The sequence below is a fragment of the Vicugna pacos genome, chromosome 8, assembly GCF_048564905.1.
Source record: "Vicugna pacos chromosome 8, VicPac4, whole genome shotgun sequence".
NCBI lineage: Eukaryota > Metazoa > Chordata > Mammalia > Artiodactyla > Camelidae > Vicugna > Vicugna pacos.
The window spans coordinates 3,990,158-3,997,355 of NC_132994.1; the positions used below are offsets into that span (position 1 = coordinate 3,990,158).

Below are 7,198 nucleotides of genomic sequence, written 5' to 3' on the forward strand. Positions count from 1 at the left end.
CAAACACCCAAGTACCAGGACATGTATGTTCTTTTTTTTTTTTTTAAGATGATATCAGAAGTTTATTTTTTAAAACATAATTAATATGAATTCAGCTTTGTGTCAGATATCTAGCAGACAGAGGGATAATTAAGTTTGTGCAAAACATTAAAATGAAGACATGAGCTAATTTTTTAAAATTGCATATTCACTTGTTTCATTTTTAAAGTGTATTTATTTTTATTTAAATTTGGGGGGATAGGTAAAACTTTCCTTATTTACTGACTTGTTTTTAATGGAGGTACTGGGGATTGAACCCAGGACCTCATGCATCCTAAGTGTGCACTCTACCACTGAGCTATACCCTGCCCCCTAAGCTAATATTTTGTGATCTAATTTTTTAAACATTTTTTATTGAGTTATAGTCATTTTACAATGTGGCGTCAAATTCCAGTGTAGAGCACAATTTTTCAGTTATTCATGAACATATATATATTCATTGTCACGGTTTTTTTTCCACTGTGAGCTACCACAAGATCTTGTATATATTTCCCTGTGCTATGCAGTACAATCTTGTTTATCTAGTCTATATGTGCCTGTCAGTATCTGCAAATTTTGAACTCCCATTCAGGACATGTATGTTCTTGTCTTCCTCTGAGTGCTTTCTGGTTTGTCCAAGTCCTTTCTAAAATGTAGTTCCAAAATTAAACTCAACATCCACATTTGAGCTGGTTTCTGAGGAATCAGCTACAGCTGACAATTACCTCCTTTGATCTGGACAATATACTTCTATTAATACAACCCAATGTTACATTTGCTAGTTAATTTGGTCATATTCTGCAACTAGCTTAGCATTACTAATGCTAGACAGCCTTGCCTAGTGTTTGTCTGTGACACCCCAGAGTCAGGAGGCTTGGTTTCAAACCTTGGGTCAATCATTTCTACCTGTTCGATCTCACACTAAACACTCTGTGCCTCAGTTTCCTCATCTGTAAAATGAGGATGATGACAGTATGACTGTGATGCTGCATATATATATTTTGCACTGTACTGGGAACAAATCTATGGTCAGCAAATATTAGTTGTTCAATCTAAATCCAATTTACATAAATTGCTATTAAATCAGCACCCACCCCTCCCATAGCACCTGTCCTTGTGCAATGTTTTGAATATGAAGTGTATACCTTCAAATTATCCCTGTATATTCCACTGTGTTAGCCTGGAAATCAAACCTACTAATATATATTTTATTCCTAGTCTGTGTTGTGCTGTCTTCGGCACGTCCCCTGTTTTCTATCAGCTGCTGAATTGTTTGCTGTGTCCTCTCTGTCTTTGTCAAGGCCATTGATAAAATATGGAATGCAGTGGAACAGAAACCAAAGAACCAAACCACTGGAACTTCTTTCTCTCTTTCTCCTCCACCTCAACCCCTCACTCCTCCTCGCCCTCTGAGTGACACTCCTGGAGTGTCCTGTCCAAGCACCAACACCCCCACCCAGCAGCTTGGCCTCAGACCTTCGTTATTCCTTCCAGGTCTGAATCCTGGAGGCTCTAAACAGTCTTGGTCCACCGCAGGCATTCAGAAAAGAACCAAGTTAGGATTGCCATCAAAGTATTGTCGAAATAAAAAGGAGGAAAATATTAATATAGCCTTCAGGAATCAGGGAAGGCTTCTCGGTGGTGGTGATACTAGAGCTGGGCCTGGGAACCAGTAGCGTTATTGCTAGTGTTTGTAGACAGTAGCTCAGTAACTCCACACCCACAGGGAAAGCCTGGGGCTCTGAGTGGGGAGGGGGTGGTGCAAATGTTTGTTATTTATATTTGGAAAACTTAGCCTTTGGTGATTCTAGTATAGGGAGGCTTGTGTGAGTGTGTGTGTGTGTGTGTGTGTGTGTGTGTGTGTGTGTGTTTCTCTCTGTGAACGGAGGGAGGGAGAGACGGAGGGAGTGAGAGAGGCTGGGAGATAACTCAATTCTTAAGGGCTTTAAGAGTCTTGTTAAAGAGCTGGCCTTCATCCAGTAGGCAGAATGGAACTGTGGAAAGTTTTCTAAAGTATTGCTGTGAAATAATTAGATTTTTTGTTTTAGAAAGATAAATACAGACAAGAATGGATAGAAGACTGAACCAGGGCAGCGGCAGAGGGAGAGGAGATAATGGAACTGACTGATAGGAGAGAAATCTGAAGGTGGTATCGATAGGGCTTGGAGGCTGATAGAAATGGGGTGTGGGGAGGGAGGTGGGCAGAGAGGGATGCTGGCTTGCTCCAGGCATCTGGCTTGATTAGCTGGGATGGATGCAGAGGACCGTACCACTGACTAAGGCAGCGGACAGTGCTGGGAAAGACAAGGTGTTCAGTCCTGTTCCCTTGTGTGTCTGCAACAGCAAAGTGTACTAGGCAGACAACAGGATGGCAGTCAGGAGTCTGGAATGGGAATGGCGTGGCGTCTCAGTGGACCCCATCTTGACCAGCAGGGACCTGGAGGAGCCTGATGAAGGCAACATTCTAGAAGCTGTACTCTTTACCTGGCTTGCTCACTCCTGTTGCTGAGTCCAAACCGGTTCAGCTTGCCGCATGGTAGGGCAATAAATTGGCAGACAAAGTGTTGCGGCAAGGGATTACACCTTTATTTGGAAAGCCAGCAGACAGAGGAGATGGAGGAATACAGCCCTGAAGAACCATCTTCCCCAAGCCAGAATTCAGGCTCCTTTTATACTAAAAAGGGGAGAGGGTGTGGTTGGTTGTTGCAAACTCCTTGATGTTGGAATCCTTTGTTCCTGCAGCTGTCCATGTAGGTGAGGCCATGATGTCCCGGTAAACCTCCAACAAAACAAGTGTTATTCTCTATTCTGTGACTTTCTATCTCTGTGTGAATGGAAAAGTGTTAATAGCCTCAAAGGTCAGAGCCTTGAGAATGGGCTGTCCTGTATATGTCAGGCTCTAGGCAGCATTTTTTAACAAAAGGTGCAGAACCAGCATGACCGAGCCCCAGAAACAGAGCACAAAGCCAAAGGAACAGATCCAATATGGAGTCAGATTTGTTCTTCCCTATTACACTCTTGGCAGCAGAATCTTAACCCCAGTTAGCATGGGGAGGTCTAATTCATTCAGATGTTTCCACCTAGAATAATACCGATTGGGGGTCTTTCTTTAGAATTGTAAGAAGATAATAGAAGACTCAGCTGAAAATAGCAGACCCCACACTAGGAAATTAGGACTAAATAAGGTTAAATTCAACCCAATAATGGGAAATCTGTAAATAAGAAACAGTGGCACTCAACCACATCCAAGTCGAAATCTTTTTCATTGTGAGACTGGTGAAAATCTTCAGCTGGATGGAGCGAGGATAATTATCCCTTTTCCTTCAGGTTCTGCTGGTCTCGTTCTATATTCCATGCTGTTTTTGTCCCATACCAGAAAGTGCTTCCTGCCCACACATTCATTTGTAGTTGCTCAGATTTCAGTTTTAGAACAGAGCTGTTACTGTGCTCAGAGGTTCTTTATGTTACATGCCGTACGTTACATACATGCTTTCAGTTGCTACTTCCTCCTGGAATTGCTTCCTTTCCCCCAGGACGGGTCTGCTCTCCCCACCCCTCCAGCTTGACCATTTCCTCTTTACTTTGCCCTTGTGAGCTTGGGGTTCATTTCCAAAGGGAGGAAGAAAGACAGGAGAGCTAAGGAATACTGAATAGGTAATCAGGAAACTGTTCCCTCTTCTTTCCATAGGCGGACTAACTTCCCAACTGTGTTCAAGTTGAAAATAGTTACCCCCACTGGCCTGATATTTACATGTTACAACGCTTCCTGCATAATTGTATTAAAACATTTCCCTACCTTGTGCCCCTTGTGGAGTTTCACCATCTTCTTGGCTGCCCTTGAATAGTCGTAGTAGAGCCAGGAATGAGACAACCTGAGGGTGTACTAGGGAAGAACACGTCTGACTCCCTATGAGACCTGCTCCTTTGGCTCTCACCCTGGGCTCTGTGTCCTGGGCTCAGCCATGCTGGTTCTGCACCTTTTGTGAAAGTATGTTGCCTAGAGCCTGAAACAGACAAGGTAGCCCATTCTCCCAGCCCTGACCTTTAAGAGTATAACACTTCTCCAGTCATATAGAGATAAAAAGTTGCAGAACAGAGAATAACATTTGTCTCATTGAGGGTTTACAGGGACACCATGACCTGATCTACATGGACAGCTGCAGGAACGAAGGATTCCAACACCAAGAAGTTTGCAACAACCAACCACACCCCTTCCCCTTTTTTTGTATAAAAGGAGCCTGAATTCTGGCTTGGAAAACATGCTTCCTTAGGACACTAGTCCCCCATCATCTCTATCTGCTAGCTTTCCAATAAAGTTGTTATTCCTTGCCCCAGCATCTTGTCTCCTGATTTATTGGCATACCATGTGAAAAGTAGAAAGAATTTGGATTCTGTAACAAGGAGGAGAATGGAGAGGCAGCAAAGGGAGACAGAAGGGGATTCTGGTAACAACAACACAGAGGGAAGAGCAAAACAGGCAGGTGAGAGGAGGAATGTGCAGCATCCTCATTGATGCTTGGGGATTATCAAATCCACTCCCTCTTTTTTTTTCTAAGATGCTCATAAACCATTCATTGAATAACCTATTCTAGAATTCCACTGGAGCTGGAGGTTAAGGTCACTGATGTATAGTTCTTGGAATTCCTAGGATGTTTGCCCGTCTCACCCCAGCACATCCCCATTATCCATCAGTGAATCCACCTGGAGGCTCTAAGTTCAGCATTTCTCTGCATTATTCATCTGTTCCCTGAGCCTTGTATCCATCTGGAGGGCTTGGTGCTCTGTTACCATCTTCTTGCCTCTCTTCTTGTGAAATCTAAATTCTGAATTTTCTCGTTAATCCTAAAAGCTATCTTGACTCTATGCTATGAAAAAGAAAATGTTAGGAGAAATTCAGATCTTAAACGTTTTGGAAAACAAATGAAATAGGACATGTAACACAAAAAGTTACTTGCTCTACCTATATTAAATGTAATACTCCAAAGCTGATTAGTTTTAGAGAATGGATTCCTTCTTTGAATCTATTTTATGTAATGTTCTTTTAGAACATTATTCTGTTAAACTATCAATTTCCATCATCTCTCCTTAGCTTCAAGCCTCACCTGGATTTTACCTGTGCTGTCATTTCTTCTCAGATCATAATTGTAAGCTCATTAGGACTAGATCTAAATGTCTATACTCAAAGCCCATCCGAATAATGCTTAAATATCTGGGCATGTCTATTTCTTACAAGTAAAAGAAGTCCAGTGGCAACAAGAACTCTTATGGGGGCTCAAGATTTGTCAGGGACCCAATCACCTTCTCTCCTGCTGTTTCTTTATGCTTAGTGTTTGGTCTCACAGCCCATGGTGCAGCCAGGGACAGCCTTCATATTTGCATGACAGCCAGCAAGAAGGAGCAAGGAAGGGCAACCCTTTCTTCTAATGAAACTTTCTAGAAGCCCCATGTAATACAGTACTCCTACTCACATCACACGGCCACACGTAGCTGCAAGAGAGGCTGGGACATGTAACCATTTAAGTGGTTAACACTATGACCAATTAAAAATCTAGGCTTTGTTTAAGAAGGTAAAGGAAAAGGAATTTCTGGCAGATCTGGCAGGCAATCAGCTATCTTTGCTGTATTAGCTTTCCTGAATTTGTATTCTACTCATTGGAGATATCATTTATTGAGGATAGATTTTTAATTTAATTTAACTTAATTGCACTTAATTTTTTTTAACTGGAGGTACTGGGGATTGAACCCAGGACCTCATGCATCCTAAGCATGTGCTCTACCACTGAGCTATACCCTCCACCCTCCAATTTCACTGTGATTCAATAAATAGAGTCAAAAATAAAAATGACCTTGGGGTAATTTTCATGGGCTGAATCTTTTCCTATTACAGAGAATTTAAAAGAGCACTAGTAAAGAAGAGTGAGATAATAAGCCCCTGTATTTACAAGTGTTATTCTAAAGGAGAAAATACGTTCCTCAATTGTGATTTTTACAAGATTTTTCCTACCAAGAATACTTGGCCAAGTGGGTGGGAGTGACCAAAATCCAGTGCCCGTAAAGGCCAGCAGCCACGCTGTAGCCTCTGCTCTGTCTCCAGGGAAGCCTTCATCAAACCTCCCTCTGACCATGACCTTCCGGCTGCTCCAGCCATGTCCTCGCCACCTTTCTCAGACCCTTCCTGACTCCTCCTTTCAGCCCTTCTTCTGCCCTCCTTTTTCCTCTCACAACTCCCACTCCCATGTTCTCTGTTTTCTACCAGGTCTGACACTATTTTATACTTCCTTCTACGAAACTGTCTTTTTTTTTTTTTTTAACTTCATCCACACGCATTGCAAGTCAAAGGGTTCTATAAGGGTCCTTATAAGAAATAGCAGACTCTTACCCCTACACCTCATCCTTTTCTGCTTCTAATTCAAACATATATTCAACACGTCCTGCCTTGAGCCCCTCCTGTAAGCCCCACACTGGTCCACAGTCAGGATACATTCATGTGTAAAATAGACGAAACTCCTTGCCTGCAGTGACTTCTTTTCCTTCTGATTGGGAGGCACAGAGAAAGCACAGTAACTCTGACAAGCAAGTAAATTACATAGTATGTGCATTGCGATAGGAGTTGTTGGGGAGAGAACAGAGGGAGGGCAGGGGGTCCTGAGCATGGGAAGGAGCTGGGGACAGAATTCTTTTTTTTTTAACTGAAGTATAGTTAATTTACAATGTTGTTTTAGTCTTTGATGTATAGCATAGTGATTCAGTTTTATATATATATATATAATATGTATACATACACACACACACACACACATTCTTTTTCATTATAGGTTATTATAAGTTATTGAGTGTAATTCCCTATGCTATAGTTGGTCCTTGTTGTTTATCTGTTTTATATATAGTAGTTCATATCTGCTAATCCCAAACTCCTAATTTATCCCTTTTCCTTTCCCTTTTGATAACCATAAATTTATTTTCTAAGTCTGTGAGTCTGTTTTGTAAATAAGTTCATTTGTGTCTTTTTTTCTTTTTTTAAGATTCCACATATGAGTGATATCACAGGGCATTTTTCTTTCTCTTTCTGACTTACTTCACTTAGAATGACAGTCCCCAGGTCCATCCATGTTGCTGTAAATGGCATTATTTTATTCTTTTTTATGGCTGAGTGGTATTTCATTGTATAAACATATCACAG

The 7,198-nt window shown here is 41.7% G+C and overlaps 2 non-coding genes across 2 annotated transcripts; both read right to left on the reverse strand.

The window, feature by feature from the left end:
- Positions 1-275: 275 nt before the first annotated feature.
- Positions 276-351, reverse strand: TRNAP-AGG (transfer RNA proline (anticodon AGG)). Its single transcript has one exon. It is a non-coding gene; the product is annotated as a tRNA-Pro (tRNA).
- Positions 352-5,740: 5,389 nt separating this feature from the next.
- TRNAP-AGG (transfer RNA proline (anticodon AGG)) lies at positions 5,741-5,813 on the reverse strand. The gene has a single exon. It is a non-coding gene; the product is annotated as a tRNA-Pro (tRNA).
- Between the last annotated feature and the right edge of the window lie 1,385 nt (positions 5,814-7,198).